Here is a 21,211-nt window from a genome sequence, read left to right on the forward strand (position 1 = left end):
ACCGAGAAGCTTTCTGTATTCTATGGCACCCTAATCTTACTTTGACTCAAAGTTGTATTCATTGTCCCTCTTCTGAACCTCTGAATTCATACTAATTCCCTACATTTTTCTCTATCATAGCACTTATTTTCATATATTAACATTTTCTTTCTAGTTCTCTCTCTCCTCTCTCTCTCTCTCTCTCTCTCTCTCTGTCTTCATGTATCTGTCTCTCCAGCTAGGTTTTGAAATTCTTAAAGAGTGATAAGCAATTTTTCCCCAAATCGATGCACCTTAAGTCTCGCATATAGTAAATTTTCACTGTCCATCAGATGAGTAAATAACATAAAGTTGCAAAAAGTTGCAGATACATGGTAATAAGACAGACCCATAAAACTTTTTAAATTTATTCTCACTGTTGATCAGGTCTTGATTCTAGAGATATTAATGCCTTCAAATTAAAAGGAAAGCTTAGTAAAGGTTCAGAGATGGGACAGAAGTATTAAAGCTAGAAGAGATAACCACTAATTTGAAAGCCTAGAAGTGATTCAGCTTATATGATAAAACACAATTGCCTTATGGTAATTATTTCAGCATTTCAATTCAGTTCAATACAACTTTACTGGGGAAATTCCCATGATCTTTGAAACACTACCTCCTAAAGACAATTGAATTGCACAGGCCATAAGGGGAGAAGTGAGGAGAGGTGAGAGTAGAAAAGTAGTTAAGGGTCAGATTTGTGGTGTCCTTGGCCAACCTAGTCAAAGTAATTGAAAATTTACTGGAAAATTATAAAAGGAATTATTTACCACAAAGTATGCAACCACAATTAGTCCTCAAGTATTATTGCTGGCATTATGAAGAAACATCCTGAGCCTGGGAAAAACAGATACAAGAGATTTAGTCAAGTTGCTTAAAATCTTATGTGAACTATGAGTGAAGTTGACCAACTCTTTGTGACCACAAAGGTCAAAGCCAATGTCTTGAAGCTAATAAGTGAAGAGTTTTTATTGCTGACACATACATGCTATTTTCTCTGTTCTGGGCAGAACTCTAAGCACTGTACATGCAGGAGATCTTTCATTTTCCCAACATTCTTGTTGAGAATCATCAGTTTTGCACAGAGAGATTAAGGAACTTTCCTAAGGTCACAACAGCTACTGATTAGCAGGACCATGACTAAACTCAGAAAGTTAGGTCAAAGAGACTGTGCAACACTAACTTTGAAATACTACAGTTAGCTTTTAGAAAGAACTTACTGAACTTGAAAGTTACAATATAATGGCTCTAATTTTTCCAAATGTAGGACCTCTTACTGCTCTTTTACAGAGTTTTGAAGATGTAATTAACTGTCTTTCTTAGATGACTTGGATGCAAGTATGGCTTAGAGATGGAAAGATTCAGTTGGAAAACACACTCTTTTTTCACTTTCATGTCTGAGCTTTTGTAGAGATCAAGGACCAGAAGTTTTACAGCATAGAATTCTTCTTAGAGGGAAACCTTTGTATTTCATATAAAAGTTTATTAACTTCTCAATGTTTATTAAATGACAAACAATAAAATAAGTGCTATGACAGAGAAAAATGTAGGGAGTTGATATGAGTTCAGAGATTCAGAGGAGGGATAACTAAACCAACTTTGAGTTAAAGTAAGATTAGGGTGCCATAGAATACAGAAAGCTTCTCAGTAGAGCTGATATGAGCTGAGTACTCAAGTACATGAGTAGGACCAGCCCACACCAATAGAGTAAAACTGCAGACCAGATGAATCACGTGTGATTAAACATTGAGAAATACAAGTAACAGGAGGTATGTCCTCCGGAGATAAAGTGGGTGAATGGTCTGAGCATCAGGTAATTTTCTAATGAGTGTTTCTCACCTTTCAAAGGTGAGAGGACAATGTGCACATCTTAACTGAGAACTGAGAATGGCCAAGCTTGAATGCCTTCTGTAATTTACATACAAAAATCAGCAGAAGTAAAGTGACTTATGTAAGACCTCTGTGCTAATACATAGCAAACTAGGACATAAACTTTTAAAAATGTAAAATAATATGGTGTTTCAATTGTCTTAACATGAAAGTAACACTAACAACTTAATAATACTAGGTTGTATTTGTTTTCCAGTAGTTTTCTAATGTACGTTCATTTCTGTAGCAGCTCAACACACACTTATTGTCCGTCTTCAATGGATGAGACCTCTTCCAGGTACTGGGGGCCAGTAGGGAGCAAGCAGATAAGGTCTCCACTCTCCTGGAGCTCCAGCACTAGACATGGCAGGGTGGGAGTGTCTCAAACAAGAAGAAATCAATGAGTCTATTCAATTATGAATAAATGAATACAATATGAGAAGAAGTAAGTCTAAGTGAGGGCAAAGTAATAAGAATGGCAGCAAATACTTTAGTTTGGGCATTCAGGGCAGGGTGTTTGAGTGAGTGACATTTAAACTGAGTTCTAATTGGTAAGGCATTGGTCGAACAGGGGAAAGCGCACTGAAAGGCAGAACTAAGCTTGGCCTAAGAGAGGATCTTGATGAACTGGCATGGGAAGAGTGGTGTGATATCAGATCTGAGAGGTAGGCAGAGGTCATAGAATGTTTGCTTTGTTAATCAGAAGAAGGAATCTGGTGGGAAGCTACTAGAGGGGTGTGTGTCTGTTATGTTTGTTTTTTGTGCACATGTGTGAATGTGCTTTTATAAGCTCGGAGCTACAGTTTTGATTTTTTCTATTTTTTCATATGTACAAACTGTATAAGAAATAATTTAATAACAATCTATGTGCCATTGCCCTTTAAGAAGAGAAATATTAAAAATAACCTATTTTATTTTCCTCATGATTCCATTACTATATTCTCTTCATCACTTTTTTGCTCCCATCATCTTTCCAAGACATAACCTCTAACATGAATTTGATGACTTTCATTACTATTCCTGTCTTCATATTTTTAGAGCACATGTAAGCATCCTTGAATAATTACAATATTGTTAGGCAAATTTGTAACATTTACATATATAACATCATATTGAATGTTTTCTGCAACTGCTTTTTTTCTTCAATATTATATTTGTGAGATGTATCCATATTGATTTTGTTGTATGTAATGCAACAATTTTGTTTTCCATTCTATTGCAAATCAGTATTTTGACTTATTTTTTCAAAATGTTTACTATCACAAAACACTGCCACAATGAACATTCTGGTATGCCTTATTGTTTGAGAGGTAGTCTAAGGCAGTGATTCCCAATCTTTTTCAATATGCATAAAATATGCATAAACGTAATAATTCAGATGAGACTGCTTAAGGCGAGAGACAGACCATGGGCTGAAGGGAGGAGTGCCTCAGCCCACCAGTAATCCATTAAGATACACGGCATTAACATTCTTCCTCTGCCTGATCTATCAATTTCTGAGAAGATTATGAAAAAAGTCTCCATTTATGAGTGTGGAATTATCAAATCAATTTTGTCAGTTTTTGCTTTGCATATTTTGTCCTTATGATATTAGATTCATTGACATTTAGAATTTTTATATCTTTCTGGTGAATTACTCCACTTTATCACTAGGCTGTGATCCACTTTGTCATTGGAGGTTTTGTTAAGCAGGGAAGGCTATCATCTGAGTTATGCTTTAAAATGATTATCCTAATTGTCATATGGAGAATGGAGTGTAGGGACAAAAGAACAGAGAAGATGGTGATCAATTAGGAGGTTCCCGAAGCCAACTAGGAGAGAGAGGATGGCACCCAGGATGAGGATGGTTGTCCTAAACATGAGGAAGACAAACACATGTTTGTGGTATGTTTTGAGGTGATGGGATTTTCTGATTAAACAGATGTGAGTGTGAAATAAAAGGAGACATATTCAGGATAATACTTTGATATTTGGTTTGAGCAATTGACTGAAAGTTATGACAGTGTCCTCGTCTTCTGACATGTTAAGGTGTGGCACAGTATAATTTCCAAAAATGGCTGAAGTCATATTTCCATATTCTATCAGAATCCAGCCAGTCCCATAAGTAGAGTCTATGGTTTCCTCCCTTGAACCTGGTCAGATCTCTGTGACTTCCTTAACTAAGAGTAGGGAATGGTGTTCTATGTGACTTCTGATGTTAGATCTTGCAGGTGGATAGTTTCTCCCTGGTTCTCTCTTGGGATGATTCCCCTTGGAACCCAGGCGCCATGCTGTGAAGAGACCTAGACAACATGAGATACTCATTTGGAGAAGGATGGAGATCACTGGCCCTCAGCCCCAGGTGAGCTTCAGAGCCAGCACCAACTTACCAACCAAGTGATTGATACACCTTGGAAATTGACCATTCAGCCTCTATTTCAGCTGTCCACCTAAGGCTACATGAGGGAAGGACAAGCCTTTCCTGCTAACTTCTTCCCAAATTGCAGATTTGTTTTTTTAAAAAGAGGTGAAAAGATTTGGGGATAGTTATTGTTTTCTTAAGTCACCAACTCTTGTTTATTTTAATGCATCAATAGATAACTGGTACAAATACATGGAAGAATATCTTGCAGAAGAGGGTAGGACATCGAAAGACAGCTCTCTTTGGTTGTGTTGAGATTCATATTGACACTTTTAAAAATATTTCGAATGAACAATTAGACACAAATGTCAGACATTCATTGGAGGGATCAGAACTACAAATGAAAGTTTTGGAATCATTGATATATAGATAATATTTAAACATACAGGGCTAGGTAAGTTTATTAAAAAGAGATCTTGTTTGTAAGGAAGAAAATAATGTCATTGATTCTAACATATAATTATTGCTTCATTGGGTCATTGATTTCTCTATTTATTCAACAAATATTCTAGGACATCCTAAATATATTATTCACTGTAAAATGTCTTAAGCATGAATCTGCCTATGTAGAGTTTATATTTATCAGGGTTACTTTAGAATTTGATTTTATTTAAAATTAATTTTATATAATACACTTGGTACCTATAGACTTTCTTGAGTAATCATTCTAGTTTCCATACCATTTTTTAATTTTCTTTAATTTTATTATGACTAAGAAGTTAGGCACAACAAACTACTTTTTAAAAAATTATTATTATACTTTAAGTTCTAGGGTACATGTGCACAACGTGCAGGTCTGATACATAGGTATGCATGTTCCATGTTGGTTTGCTGCACCCATCAACTCATCATTTACATTAGGTATTTCTCCTAATGCTATCCATCCCCCAGACTCCCACCCCCTGACAGGCCTCCTTGTGTGATGTTCCCCACCCTGTGTCCAACAGATCTCCTTGTTCAATTCCCACCTATAAGTGAGAACATGCGGTGTTTGATTTTCTGTCCTTGTGATAATTTGCTGAGAATGATGGTTTCCAGCTTCATCTATGTCCCTGCAAAGGACATGAACTCATCCTTTTTTACGGCTGCATAGTATTCCATGGTGTATATGTGCCACATTTTCTTAATCCAGTCTATCCTTGATGGACATTTGAGTTGGTTCCAAGTCTTTGCTATTGTGAACAGTGCCACAATAAACATACATGTGCATGTGTATTTATAGCAGCATGATTTATAATCCTTTGGGTATATACCCAGTAATGGGATTGCTGGGTCAAATGGTAATTCTTGTTCTAGATCCCTGAGGAATTGCCACACTGTCTTCCACAATGGTTGAACTAATTTATACTCCCACCAACAGTACAAAAGCATTTCTATTTCTCCACATCTGTTTCTCCAGCATCTGTTGTTTCCTGACTTTTTAATGATTGCCATTCTAACCGGCATGAGATGGTATCTCATGGTGATTTTGATTTGCATTTATCTGATGACCAGTGATAATGAGCATTTTTTCATGTGTCTGTTGGCTGCATAGATGTCTTCTTTTGAGAAGTGTCTGTTCATGTCCTTTGCCCACTTTTTCATGGGGTTGGTTTTTTTTTCCTGTAAATTTGTTTAAGTTATTTGTAGATTCTGGATATTAGCCCTTGGTCAGATGGGTAGATTGCAAAAATTTCCTCCCATTCTGTAGGTTGCCTGTTCACTCTGATGGTAGTTTCTTTTGCTGTGCAGAAGCTCTTGAGTTTAATTAGATCCCATTTGTCAATTTTGGCTTTTGTTGCCATTACTTTTGATGTTTTAGACATGAAGTCCTTGCCCATGCCTATGTCCTGAATGGTATTGCCTAGGTTTTCTTCTAGGGTTTTTATGGTTTTAGGCCTAACATTTAAGTCTTTAATCCATCTCGAATTAATTTTTGTATAAGGTGTAAGGAAGGGATCCAGTTTCAGCCTTCTACATATGGCTAGCCAGTTTTCCCAGCACCATTTATTAAATAGGGAATCCTTTCCCCATTGCTTGTTTTTGTCAGGTTTGTCAAAGATCAGATGGTTGTAGATGTGCGGTGTTATTTCTGAGGCCTCTGTTCTGCTCCATTGGTCTATATATCTGAACAAACATTTTTATATACAGAAGTCTTCATTTTATTTTTACACAGAGTGGTCTAAATATCTTATACAAATCATGAGTTTCTCCACTAAATTCAGGAATAAGATTTTCTGGATGGATCTATTCACCTGAGGAATAAATTTTGCTTTTGAGTGATATGATATCAACCTGGTAGGTGTTTATCTAGCAGTTTCATAAAGCTTAGGGCATCGTTGTCATTTCTAGAGGAGGGAGAACATGAGGAAGTTGGGGAACCAGAAACTTCCAAAGAGCATCTCCACTTTTAACTGTTTTATGCATTTATATTTCTCATGAGTGTTCTATTTAAAAACATAAAAATCATGGACTTTACTCAAATGTCCCCTTTCAATTAATAGTTGTGAAGTCAAGTCCTATTTGAAAGGAATAAATTCAATAACATAGATAAAATTCCTCAGTAAGCTTGATTACTCCTATCTGACCTACTATCATTATTCTTTCTGACCTGGATGCAGCTTTTGGTTGTATACCATGCACAGATATTTTATAACATAATTCAGTTTATCTTCAGATTTGGAAGACCTAACACTACTTTGAAGGATAAATGTGGAAATGATAGGTGAAAATAGCCTCTGTTATACTTAAAGCCCTAGAAATTATTAGATAAGCAAACCCTAATTTGTCCTGTTTTAGCATTTGCCCTAATAGATAAATACACTAAATTTCATAATTTGACAATTATTTAATAAAATTTAACAGCAATTCTTTGGGTCTTTTAAAATGAAATTTACTTAGCGCTTATCATGCAAAATTCTTCATGCATAGTCTCTCAGTAACTACCCCAAATTAACCTGTAAAATAGATTATCAACCCTATTTTGCAAATGCAAAACCTGACTTTTGGAGAACATTAGAGCCATTACTAAACAAATGTAGGTACTGTCCAGGTGTGGTGGCTCACACCTGTAATCCCAGCACTTTGGGAGGCTTAGGCAGGCAGATGGATTGCTTGAACCCAGGAGTTCAGGGGAAACCCCATTTCTACAAAAATACAAAAATTAGCCAGACATGGTGGCAGGTGCCCATAGTCCCAGCTACTTGGGATGCCAAGGCAGGAGGATTGCTTGAGCCCTGGAGGTGGAGGTTGCAGTGAGCCAAGATAGCATTACTGCACTCCAACCTGGGCAACAGAGTGAGACCCTGTCTCAAAAAAAAAAAAAAAAAAAAAAAGTAGGTCCTTCTGGTTCCAGAGCCAACACTCTCAACCACATAGCCTCTCAGTCTATTGCTCTTCAGGAAACCTTGGAGTCTCAGCACCCTCATTCTGTTGGAAAGAAAACTGAGGCATTCACAGATGAAGAGATTTGTCTATATCTGGTAAACAGTTGACCCAGGATTCAAACTCAGTTTCATCCGGCTCCAAATCCAGGGCTTTTCCTACTTTCCTATCTCACCCCAGCCATTTTGTTTAAGCCTGGTCACTGTAAGGAGTTGTGTATTTTCTTTCCCAACAGTACTGCTGGCCTATAAAATAGGAGCTTCTACCCTTTTGCAAATACTGAGTTGATACTTTCTGCTCTTCTCTTTACCTCTGATGTATTTTCCTCCAAAAGAGAAATAAGAGATTTTAAAAACAGTCACTTTATGACTTCTCTTGGCTCTCTTTTATGGGATCTGCTTGCCTGAAGACAAGACACTGTCCTCCATAAGCTAAGCTGACCAGTGTAGATTACAGTGTAGACCAATGCAGACATCAGTTTCATCAGAAAAACCCTGTAGTGTTACTACTGTGCCTGTGACTGGGTTGGTGAGTTTAATTCAGTAGAAAAGCAGAAGAAAGGTTTATTTTGAACCCAGTTCCAAAATACTCTAGTCTTACTTAGTAACAAGTCTATTTTTTCCTATATTATTTCTGTTTCTGTGTTTTAGATAATTCAATATCCAAAGAGAGAAAAGCAGCTCCAGTTGTAAAGTAAGGATTTGGGTGGCCATCACCTGCTCAGCATCCTTAGAAATGCACGTCTCTCAATATTTTGTAAAACCCATAGGAAACCCATTTTCAAGATGCTACCTCTCCCTTTTTACGTGTATTGCAGCTTCTAAACCCTTTCTATATAGAAATTCTGGAGCTGCAACTAAAAGAAAGGGTTAATTATTTAGACTGCCCTAGAAGCTTCAATATAGATGATCATTTGGTTCCTGTAAAAACTCCAATAGTCATAGATTACTTTAACAAATTACAAAAGTATCAGCTAGGATCAAGAGTTTCTTGACTTGTGGAACTAATTTTGATCTACAAAGCCACTGGTCAGTTCTGGAACTGACATAATCACCTGGACCTTAAATTAAGAAACCATGGTAACAAAGCTGCATATGATGGAAGAAAGTGTCAGGGATTTAAACAGGCACTGTGTCAATGCCACCACCACTCATTTTAATATCCATGAAGTGGTTGATGTCCTTCAAGCGCAACACAGTTCTTTCTAAGGTTCCTGAGCCTGAACGCATGTGCATGACCACTCCACTGCAAACATCCATCTGTCAAAGAGAAGATGAGGAGTAAGTGAAATTAGACCATGGCTCTCTGGTTTCCCCTCAAAGCTGCCAATGAATGAGAGCATCAGCTGCACCAGATTGGGCTCGCCAGGCCTCTCATCCTTTACTGAACATGCTCCACCCAAGCTGTGAGGCACATCCTGTGAATAGGGATGACTCAGCCTCAACAGGTGTCTGATGGCTTTGCCAAACAACCGCCTGTTTCAATGGACGGGAGCAGCAGCACATTCTTGGCGGCATGCAAAGACTGTGATGAATAGGATGCTGTGTCTCTTCACAGAAGGCAGGGATTGGGTTGGGGGCAGGTGTGAATGGCAGACCCAAGTGCATAAATGCATATTCTCAATCCCAGTAGGATGTCCTGCCAACTGGCATATCAGCAGCCCTTTGGTTTCTGAAACATCCCTAGGTAGTTCTCTTCCATGGAACCTCTGAGTCAACATCATCTCTCAGTGAAACTAAAGACATACCTTACAAATTTTCTAAATTTGAACTTTTCAAGATACTTACATACCTATTACTGTATAAGCAACTTTTTATGCTACAGAAGTGTTGATGTTATGATGTACATCATATAGAGAAATAAACTAAAATGCATACAAAGTGGATTTTCAAAGGCACGTAGTTTACCCAAGAAGGAACAGGGCAAAATCCAGCTCCCTTAATTCTCACCCCTGTGTTTTTTCTAACACTCCTTATTGCTAAAATATACATGATTTACACTTAATTCTGAGAAACTCCTGGGAGAAAGCTAAATTGTATTGCTCTGAAATAGATGGGAATGGAGGGCCGTGAGTTCATTCATATATTTTTTCTAATATTCATCTACTTATTCAGTTATTGGTTGTAATTAAATAAAAAGGAATGAGGATAGTCTTGTACCCATGCAAATAGATTATCATCCTGGGCTATTTATTATCCAAGGGCATTTCTTAGCCAGTACTGTGGAAATCACTTGATTCCATGGTGCCAAGATGATAACTATTAATATGATTACATGAATCTTCCTCATCTTCAATTAATGGTGACTTCAACAAGGCATGAGTATCTTCCTTGTTCTTGGATATAAACCCTGATAGATGATCCACAACTGCTTTGGTGACTTCACAGTCCCAGAATCCTTATATCTTTCTGCTCTACCATCCTCTACTCCCATCTTCCAACTTATGTTTTAAGCTGTTCAACTTTATTTTCAAGTTTATCATTCAATTCTATTCAAAATATTTACATTATATCTTACCTAAAGGAGAAAGGCGACAGAAAAAAATACTTCTTTTCCTTAAAGATACTTCTTTGGAGTTACTTGTAGCAAATCTTACAATCTATTGGGTAGCACTTACCCAAATGACCAGATCTATCTTTTCAGGGAAGACTTAGAAATGAGGTCTATAATTTGGAAACCATATGCCCAGCTAATGCTGGGGAGTTTTATAACTGAGGGAGCCTTGGACACTGGATTTTGGTGGACAACCAGCAGTGACCGTCTCATACAGCATTTGAAAGCTCAGCATTTGTGAAATAAAATGGAAACTATAAGTCTGGGAAACATAGGCAGAAATAGCTAATGAAAGGCATTTCAAAAAACAAGAATAGTAAAGCTAATTTTTACTGAGTGCTTTCACAGTAAATGCTCTATTGGTTTTCAACCTGACTGTGTTAGTTTATTTTCATACTGCCATAATGAACTGCCCAAGACTGGGTAATTTATAAAGGAAAGAGGTTTAATTGAGTCACAGTTCAGAATGACTGGGGAGGCCTCAGGAAACTTAGAATCATGGCAGAAAGTGAAGGGGAAGCAAGGCACTTCTTCACAAGGCGACAGGAAGGAAAAGTGCTGAGTGAAGCAGGAAGCACCTGTTATAAAACTATCAGAACTCCTGAGAACTCACTCACTCTTATGAGAACAGCATGGGGGAAACTGCTCCATCAATGAATTGCCGCCACCTGGTCTCTCCCTTGACATGTGAGGATTATAGGGATTACAATTCAAGATGAGATTTGGATGGGGATACAAAGCCTAACCATATCACTAACTCTCATGCATAAAGGCCCTGTGAGATAGCTACTGTTTCCATAGCAATTTTACAGGTAAGGAAACTAAGATGCAAGCAAGTTGAGTCAATTGCCCAAGGTTTCACAGCTAGAAAATTACAGTTAGAATTCATGTCAATGTCATTTGATCCCCAAACTTCTATTAACTATTGCCTTGCAGTTGTTCCCACATGATCACATTTTAGCCTCTCATTGAAGAGACTTCATATGATTTGTGTTTTATGGATAAAAAGCTAGCGATGAAGAAACATGTTTGTGCTCACACAGACAAGTGGCCCAAAGGAAGTTTTGAACCAATTTTTTCCCACTATGCCAAAGTATATATAGTTTCATGTATTAATAACCTTAAAATCAATTTACAAAAGAACAGCAATAATTAAGGAGGAGAGAGAGAAAATGCCTGCACAGGGTCCTTTATTTGACCATTTCTCAATGCAATGATGGTTTTCATCACCTTCATTATATTTGAACAGAGCTCAATGGGTAAATCAATATGTTGCTGACATGCCTGGTGTAGATCAATTGTTTTTGATTTGATTGATTATTCAATTATGGAGTCATGAGTTTGATTGACCTTGTGAAACTGGGTAAAAAAAAAAAAATTCCTTGGGACCACCTAAGCATTCTGGCAGTATTTAAAATGTGTTTCTCAATGATGCATGAGGAGAAACACATAAAACATGTCTGAGGTAGGATTAGGGAGGATTATGAGCAATTTGGGAAGATAAGAGCTTATAGAGGAGTTACAACACCAACTTGGTTGTAGCATTTAAATTGTTTTCAAATTTCAACTAATACTAGTTGGCTGTGGCAGTATTTTCTGCTTTTAAAGGAGGTCATGGATATAAAAATATGAGAAACACTGGTTGATAACACTGATAAAATTTGGCTTTGCTATTTGGTGGCTGTAGACTCAAAGCTCTTGCCATGATACCATGGTGCCTCTCAGTAAATCAAATCATGCACATATTCACTATTCTTTCCCACAACATGACTAAAAGAAAACTTGATTCTGAGTGAAACCGGAGCATTTTACAAAGCGATCATCTTTTTGAAAGATAATGAATAAAAATTACTACACCTCACTGAGTACCAGTGGTGTGTATCGCATTTGAGATAATATTGTCTCTTTTGATTGTCTGAACAACCATATAGCGTAAGTGTTATAATCCCCCATTTTTTTCAGATAAGCACCTGGGGCTTCAGAGGCATTGCCTAATCTCACAAAACTTTTCACAAGTTAACACTTTTTCTCAAAGTCTCTCCAGGATAAGGACAAACAGTCTCTTTTTTGATATTCTGGGACTGACAATTCAAAAAGGAAATTAAGTAGCACTGAACCAGGGACAGTAATACAAACTGCAGAATAAGGGGATGTAAATACAAAAAAAAAAAAAACACTATACCTTCAAGATGTTTATTTTTTGGAGTCATTGTAACTTGTATAATCTTTAAAAATTACATATGTGATGGTTTGGTACATGGGTGTGGCAATGGGCTAGAGCCTGTCATAGAAGACAAATGTTTCTCTGACAAATATTTCCAGACAGGATGTTTGCAACAAAAGTTACGTATTTATAATATACTGATTGCAAATTAGTCTATTCACTTTGTTAAAACACTAACGAAAATCCGGCTAGTAAAACAAGCTAGCTTCCTCTGTCTTTATTGGCATGTGTTTGTGCATTTCAATTCAATTCAGTAGGCTCTGTCAAACACCTATTATGTGCTAGGTCCTGCCTTATGTAGATGGGATTTGATCTCTTACTTCATGGGGCTTGCAGTAGTAATATTACCCGTTGTTGTTGTTGTTGTTTATAATATTGATGTTGAAAATGTTACTTTTATTTTTTTCATAGTCAACTAATCCATATTAATCACAGACAATAATACAAAATAAAGATAAGTCTAATGAAAACACACATACAGAATCCCATCATCTAAAGATCATCATTATTAGCTTATCGATAAATAAGAGCATCCACACACATTTATCAAGTGCTTATTAATGTCTAAATCAGTTTTCCAACCTCAGCACTAGTGATATTTTTGGCCAGACAATTCTTTGGTGGGGTAGCTCTCCTGTGTACAGTAAGACATGTAACAGCATTCCTGATTTCTACCTACTAAATGCGAATAGCATCACCACCCCTCACCTCCAGCTGTAACGACCAAAAAATATCTCTAGACATTGTCAAGTGTCCCCTGGGGACTAAAATCACCCTAGCTGAGAGCCACACTGGGCCAAAATGTAACAAATGCAGCATTTCATTGTAACAGCATCAGGAGATAACTATTATTGTTACTTTATTTAACAGCCAAGGAAACTGATGATCAGAAACACTAAATAACCTGGGCTGATCTCTTCAGCATTTAAAGGGAAGAACGAAGATTTAAACATAGCTGTGACTGTCCATAAGTCTCACTCTCTCTCTCCCCTGTCCCCATTTATCTCTTTACCACCCCTCCACAACCCTCGCTCTCTTTTAGAAGAATGAAATAATAATAAAACATACTATCATGAAACCTGTCTTTCTTGCTGTTTAACTATATATATATATATAAAATGTGTGTCTTTCCCTGTAGGTATATATAGATCTAAATCATTATTTTATATTATTTTATTTTATTTTTTCGAGACAGGGTCTCGCTTTGTCGCCCAGGCTGGAGTGCAGTGGCACCATCTTGGCTCACTGCAACCTGTGCCTCCTGGGCTCAAGCGATTCTCCTGCCTCAGCTTCCCAAGAAGCTGGGTTACAAGCTTGCACCATCACACATGGCTCATTTTTGTATTTTTAGTAGAGTGGGAGTTTCAACATGTTGGCCAGGCTGGTCTCAAACTCCTGATCACAAGTGATTCACCCGGCCGTGGCTTCCCAAAGTGCTGGGATTATAGGCGTAAGCCACCGCACCCGGCCTTAAATCATTATTTTAAATGATGATCCAATATTCACATATAAGGATGTCCATTATTAATTTAGCTAATTCTTCATTGTTGAACATTTGTCATTTCTTGTTTTCAGTATTACAAACAACACTCCAAAAAGCATCCTTCTACCTTTATCTGTGCATACTGAATTTTTAAAAATGTTCCATTAATGGGAATTTCAGCAAGAAATTTAATCCAAAGGTGACATTTCTGAGAGGGAATTGTGGTAATACTAATGCTTATGCCAGAACAGATAACAGCCATAAACCGAATTATCCCAGGAAACTCTTATGTATTTTTATCCAAGTTTCAGTCACTTTTCCAAAATTAGCACACATTAGCATAATAATTTTTTGTTATTTAGATTTGTTTTCTTTTTCCAAGAAGATCACAAAAGTTTCTATAAATTCATCACATCTTCCCAAGAAACAGAACAATTTCTGCTCAAATAAAGAGTGTGAGAATCTAAACTATAATTTTCAGACTCCAGGCACACAGTTATCACATAATCGAATACTGCTTCCTATCAGAAGTATCCAGTGTTTTTGTCTGAGATTGGCTGATTTTACATAATCTATTTACCTTTCACAGTTTCCTCAATTTGTTGGAACACAGAATTACATTTCTACTTTTCATAATCATTTATTCTATTCAATAATGATTGAATATTCCATGCCAGGCAGCATGCCCGACACTGAAGGTACAAATATGTTCAACATTCATCAGCTCTTAGCAGTATGTATATAATATATAGACTTTTGAAACATAAAACATTAAGTTTTCTTATACCAGTCTGTTTACCCAGGACCTCAGTTCTCTGAGCTTTTGTGCCTCCATTGCTCTTCTTCATGGAATGTCCTATCTGTCCATGCTATACCTACTATTGTCTATCGTCTATCTGAAAGACAACGTCTCTTTATTCAAAATCTAGGGTAAGTATTGTCTTTTTGGTGAAGACTTCAGTGTCCCCTAAGCACTAGATTTCTGTGCTCTAACTTGGGCAATATCTCCATTAAGGCACTTTTCATCCCTTTTGCAATTATTTACTTACTTGTCTTCCTTGAGAAGCAGACACAGTAATCTTTATCTTTGTGTCTTAAGAGCCTAGGTGTTTAGCACATGATAGGTACTAAATACACTCTCACTGAATAAATGAGGGGAGGAAAAGAAGGGCAATGTGTAAGTATTCTTGGTCTTGCTCTTACAATGTCCGAAGTTTCCCCAGGGGCCAGGTAAGAGAGTGTAATTCATCCAGAAGTGGTAGGGCCCATACTATTAATAAGAGAACTCGCCTGATGGTAGCAGCTTCCCTGCTTTTCTCCTAGAGAGTTACTAAATCCTAATGCCCCAGGGGGAATACAGAGGAACGCAATTCTATCCAAAGACATAAACTGGAAAATTAAAAGTGAGCATGAAAGCCGAGAACAATCTCCCTGCTGGTCATCAAACAAGTTCTAGACAGTTCTAGGCTTCCAAACGGGTCTATTTGAATAATTCCTGAGAAGCCAAGTAATCTTGTGTGGTTAATAGAAAAAGAGCAAGCACAAACTAGGTAAGCAAATGCTGATCAAAAAGCCTCACTTTCACACTGTTGTGCTCATCACCTTCCTTGTTGATTTTACCTACAAGAATGAAAGAATCTCAAGAGTCAGGACCATGCAATTGATTCCTTTTAATAACCTCAGTGTTTTTCCCAGTGCCTGATATAGAGTAGGTCCCTATTTCATGGTTGTTGAGTTGCAGGGCAGCCTCCATTTCCCCACAGGAATTTTTCATAGACACACAGGAACTGAAGTAAAATCTACCTTGGGTACTCTAGATGCTTTCAAGAGACAAAGGCCTGGCCGGGCGCAGTGGCTCACACCTGTAATCCCAGCACTTTGGGAGGCTGAGACAGGCAGATCACGAGGTCAGGAGATCGAGACTATCCTGGTTAACACAGTGAAACCCTGTCTGTACTAAAAATACAAAAAAATTAGCCAGCCTGGTGGTGGGCGCCTGTAGTCCCAGCTTCTTGGGAGGCTGAGGCAGGAGAATGGCATGAACCCAGGAGGGGAGCTTGCACTGAGCCTAGATAGCGCCACTGCACTCCAGCCTGGCCAACAGAGCGAGACTCTGTCTCAAAAAAAAAAAAAAAAAAAGACAGAAAGAGAAAGGCCTTACCAGCAGTCATCTTAGACTTTTGAAAAATGACCCAGTTCCAGCAGTGGGCTGGAACGACCTCATACTGACTTGTTAAGAGCCACTTGTTACATTAATTTCAAGGAATTTTGTGAGCCGCTTCCAAAAACCTGGCAGTTTGAAATTGGCATGGAGAGGGTATTTACACCACAGAAACTGGCAAACACTACAAATCAGAGTCTTCCCTTCCCCTTCCCAGAAAGCCATATTCCCATCATACCACTTTCTAGTTCTAAGTCTTGGGATCTAGCATTTGTTTTTAAATAACCCTCTACTGGATTCAGACCCTTAGTAGCTTCAGCTAAAAACAATCTTTACTTATACAGGTAATGACAGTACAGGGAAAGAGAAAAGAAATAAGTTTATGTCTAAAATTTGGTTTAATATAGTGCCTTTTAATGATATTTTTCAAATTAAAAGTTATAGGTATAGAACGTATACTTTGAACTAAGAATTCATTCTTAGGATAAGTTTTTTAGTAGTCTGAGCTCCGATTCCCACATCTGCAGTTGAGGCTGAATAACTAATTACCGCAAGTGGTAAACAAAATAATGTACAAAAAGATTAATAACAACAATTTCTTGACATATACCACATAAGCACTTATGAACAGATGTTGTTTCAGCCCTCAACTCCTTAAATGAAGTTCATAGAGATAGCTTTATTTTGAATTCAGAGGTCTTAGATTTTCAGAAAGATAATGTATTAGTCTGTTCTCATGCTGCTATAAGGACAAGCCTAAGACTGGGTAATTTATAAAGGAAAGAGGTTTAATTGACTCAGTTCCACTGGGCTGGAGAGGACTCAGGAAACTTACAATCGTGGTGGAAGGGGAAGCAAACAAGTCCTTCTTCACATGTTGGCAGCAAGGAGAAGTGCAGAGCAAAATGGGGAATGGCCCCTTATAAAACCACCAGCTATCATGAGACCTCATTCACTATCATGAGAACAGCAGCATGGGGGCAACCACCCCCATGATTCAATTACCTCCCACTAGGTCACTCTCATGACACGTGGGGATTACAGGAACTAAAAATCAAGATGAGATTTGGATGGGGATATAGCCAAACCATATCAGGTAATATAATTTACATATCATATGTAGAAGAGGTGTGTGTGTGTGTGTGTGTGTGTGTGTGTGTGTGTGTGCAAACTATCTAAGAAGGGTCTTGAGTAGCTCTCTGTAACCAAACATATTAACTCCTCTGCAGTGAAATGCATGAAGATACACCTCAGACAAGACTAAGAGTCAAAATAGCCTCAAGTGAATTCAGGTCAGACTTAGTCATCAAACAAATCTGCATGGAATTGCAAAAAGACTTACAGTTTTTAGAGCCACTTATAATTTGAATTGTGATTGGGGATTTCTCTCTGTATTATCAATATTGTTAACTGGATATGTCCAGTGGGATTGTTTTATAACCAATATTTTCTGGTAAATTCTAACTTCAGAGCCCGACATATTTTCCCTTAAATCATCAACATGTTTTAGATACTTTAGCTTTATCTCCCATCCTGGCTTTCACATCTTGAAGTGATATAAATATTCTTTGTGGGATTCAGGAAACAAAAACAGTCACTCAGTAGAAATCATCTTTATCTCTTAAAGAGCCGCTGCTGTAAAACACATCACCAGCCTTTGCCATAGGGCATTTGGAAAAGCTATCACCAGCCTAAATTCTCTCATGAGAAATTCCTCTTCCCGTTCAGATATTTTCTCTTCAAGGAACAGGTCTTTACCATTATGGGTTCCCCACGTCCCCCAAAAATGTACAAAAGTATGGGTCTGAATTTATATTTCATTTGCTCCACAAGTTGAGATAACTTTTTTGCTACATGTTTTGATGACAGAATGTTTCAGTGCTAGTCATGAACTTAAACAAACAATCCTTTCACTAAAGAGACAGTCTAACTCTGTGAAGCATGACATTCTATTTTATGGTTTCCTAACAGGATAATGGCTTGGCCATTTCTAGGGTGGATATGATTATATTTGCTGATTGGGTTTGTTAAAAACGCACTCAAATTTGACCTCTGCTAACATGAACATAAAGTACATTGCAGACATTAATGATTCCAGATAGTCTACCCATTAGGACATTAAGAAACAGATCTGATTAAAAAGGCATGTAATCTGTACCTTACAGGCAAACTCATTCATACTTCTTTGGATTAACCAAATGTTAAGGACTACAGACATTAAGCTCTTCTGGGCAGACAGCTTTCTCTTCTATTTCTCTACAGTAATAACTAGAACAATAAGGGCAAAAAGGAAAGCTAAGTATCTAACTAGTATTTCTACATGGACTATTTTTGCTCTCTATTGATGTGCCAGGCACTTAGCTAGGCACTTTACACATTCCTCTTTTTAATTGGTTTGATGACTCTTATACCTATTATTAGTTTTTACATAAATGAGGAAACTTTGAGGCTTAGCTCTTTTAAAAAGGAAATCCCTAAAAGTTAGTAAGTTTATTGACATGGATTAGTAAGAGCAAAAGGGAATAACACTTAATTAGCACTAGCTATGTTCCAGACATTTAATAGAGATGGTTTCAATTGATGTTCAAAGCAGTTCAGAAAAAAAGATATACTTATTTGACAGGCAAGTAACCTGAGTTTAGAGAGATTAAGTCAACCAAGATCACAAATGTAATAAATGGCAAAGATCAGATTCAAACCCTTGAGTCTGACTCCAGAGCCCAGTGCTTTCTATTATGTACATCTGTCTCCCAGTCAGGTACCAAGCCAGGTACAGTGGGCAATTAATAATCTCTACCTTCCAGTAGCTTATGATCTATGTTGGGAAACAATTTGTATACACGTGACTAACATTGGAGGGAAGACAGGGTCACTTACAGAATGTTCAAAATGTGTATTTGAGACTTTTGGAGAGATGTTTCTCACCATTTATTTCCATTTTCAGGGAGCCCAGGTGAAATAATGCTTCTGGCTCTCTCTACCTTCTTACATCTGATTGGCGAGCTTGGAAGGAAAAACTGGGCAAGTGCAGCCCAGGCCAGTAGTCTTTTTCTCTTCAGGATGTTACCTGCCCATAGAGAGCCTTATCATGCACCTCCATCCTGTGGTTTTTACCCACCATTGCCTATGAATAGGCTGGTCTGGGTAAATTTAATCCTAAAGCTCAGAGTTTGTATGTTCACCTGCTCACAAATAACAGCCCCATTCTCCAAAGGTGGTATTTTAGACTTATAACTGCTTAACTCTCTTGTCTTAGTGTCCTTAATTTGACATTAGAGGCACTAATTATTGGGTTCCCTTGATTCCAACAGAGACCATAAAAGTCACAGAAGCCACAAAAAAATAAGTTCAACATTAAATAAAGTAATTGGAAAAAGCTTCATGGAAATTGAGAACTCCAAATTGAACCTTGATAAATGAAGTGATATAGAGAAACACATGCTCTTTTCATTCTACAACATAGCAAAGCATAGCCCCTCATCAGAAAAAAAAGAACACGGCTCTATGGCGGTACAGTTATGCTTTTAAATGTTGGCTCCGATATGGCAATTGTTATGCATGTCAGAAATGTGTCTCCCTTTCCTAATCCATAAAATTAAACAATTCAGTCTTTCAAAAGAAATGCTGCATATACAGCATATTTTATATGCATATACAGCATATTTTATATTTAAAATAATGCACATAAACAAAAAAATGTGTATTTTTTATAGATACAAATAAACTTCCTAGATGAACAGTACCTCATGAACTATTCTCCTATTCCAACATAGTGTCCTTTTTATCATTAAATTTTTATTTTAGAAGAGTTTAACAATTACAAAACAATTTGCAGACATTGCTGAGTGTTCCCTGATACCCCTCACCTAGTTTCTCCCACTATAAACATTTTACCTCACCATGACACACTTGTTCAAACTAAGAAATTGACATTGGTACATTGCTCTTAACTAAACTGCATGCTTTATTTGAATTTTTTCTTTAACGTCATCTTTCTGTCCAAGGATCCAATCCGGGGTGCCATATTACATTTAGTTGTCATGTTTCTCCATTCTCCTCTAGTCTGTAGAAGTTTCTCAGTCTCTCCTTGGTTTTCATGACCTTGTTAGTCTTCCTTCTTTTGAAGAGTCAGTACATCATATCACAAGTGGAGAGCTTGGAGTTAGACTAAGACATTCGTTATGATTCTGTCAAGTATGATTCATGTGACCAAAAAAAACAAAAAAAGTGACTTAACTCATCTTGGCCTTCACTTCCTCAGCTGTAAAATAGGAACAATAATATTTGGTTGGTGCAAAAGTAATTGCGGTTTCTTGCCATTACTTTTAATGCCAAAAGGCACAATTATTTTTACACCAACCTAATACCTACCATACAGAGTTGTTATAAGGATGCAAAACACAGAAATACTCTAGAGAAACTAAACTAATGGAATATATATAAAGAGAGAGAGAGAAGAGAGATTTATTATAAGGAGCAGGCTCATGCAAATATGGAGTCTGGCAAGTCCCAAGATGTGTAAGGTAAGTCAGCAAGCTGGAGACCCAGGGGAGCTTATCAGAATCAAGTCCCAGGAAGAGCCAATGTTAAGTTCAAGTCTGAAGGTGAGAAAAAAAAAAGCCAATGTCCCAGTTCAAAGACAGTCAGGCAGGGAGATTCCGCTATTACTTGGGGATGGGCCAGTCTCTTTGTTCTATTTGGGACTTCAACTGATTGGACAAGGCCCACCCACATTGGAGAGGAATATCTGTTTCACTTAGCAATTTGATTTAAATGTTAATTTTATCCAAAACACCCTCACAGAAATGCCCAGAATAATGTTTGATCAAATATCTATGCATGCTGTGGCCCAGTCAAGTTGACATGTAAAATTAACCATCACACTAAGCAAAAAGCCCCATGTCCACGGGGCATTCCAGAAACAGTAGCTATTATAATTATTACGTTTAGATGACTGTCAAAAGGCACTCAGGGGTTTTCTGTCCATGAATCCATCTCCAGTCACAGGAACAAGACCTTGGACACTGTTGAACAGGCTGACATTTTCAAAAAAGAGCATAAATCATCATTATAGGGGGAAAAATAAGGAAAGAACAACCCCTAAGTAAGCAAAATGTAAAAGATACTAAGAGTTAAGAG

The 21,211-nt window shown here is 37.5% G+C and overlaps 2 long non-coding RNA genes across 2 annotated transcripts; one reads left to right on the forward strand and one right to left on the reverse strand.

The window, feature by feature from the left end:
- Positions 1 to 2,132: 2,132 nt before the first annotated feature.
- Positions 2,133 to 13,443, forward strand: LOC129060812 (uncharacterized). The gene is made up of 3 exons (XR_008527707.2): positions 2,133 to 2,185; positions 4,098 to 4,228; positions 13,299 to 13,443. It is a non-coding gene; the product is annotated as an uncharacterized LOC129060812 (long non-coding RNA).
- On the reverse strand, positions 3,787 to 16,963 carry LOC129060813 (uncharacterized). The gene is made up of 4 exons (XR_008527708.2): positions 16,908 to 16,963; positions 15,491 to 15,531; positions 6,523 to 6,615; positions 3,787 to 4,169 (listed from the first exon to the last, which is right to left on the reverse strand). It is a non-coding gene; the product is annotated as an uncharacterized LOC129060813 (long non-coding RNA).
- Positions 16,964 to 21,211: the final 4,248 nt, after the last annotated feature.

Source organism: Pongo abelii, chromosome 7 (genome assembly GCF_028885655.2).
Source record: "Pongo abelii isolate AG06213 chromosome 7, NHGRI_mPonAbe1-v2.0_pri, whole genome shotgun sequence".
NCBI classification, from domain to species: Eukaryota; Metazoa; Chordata; class Mammalia; order Primates; family Hominidae; genus Pongo; species Pongo abelii.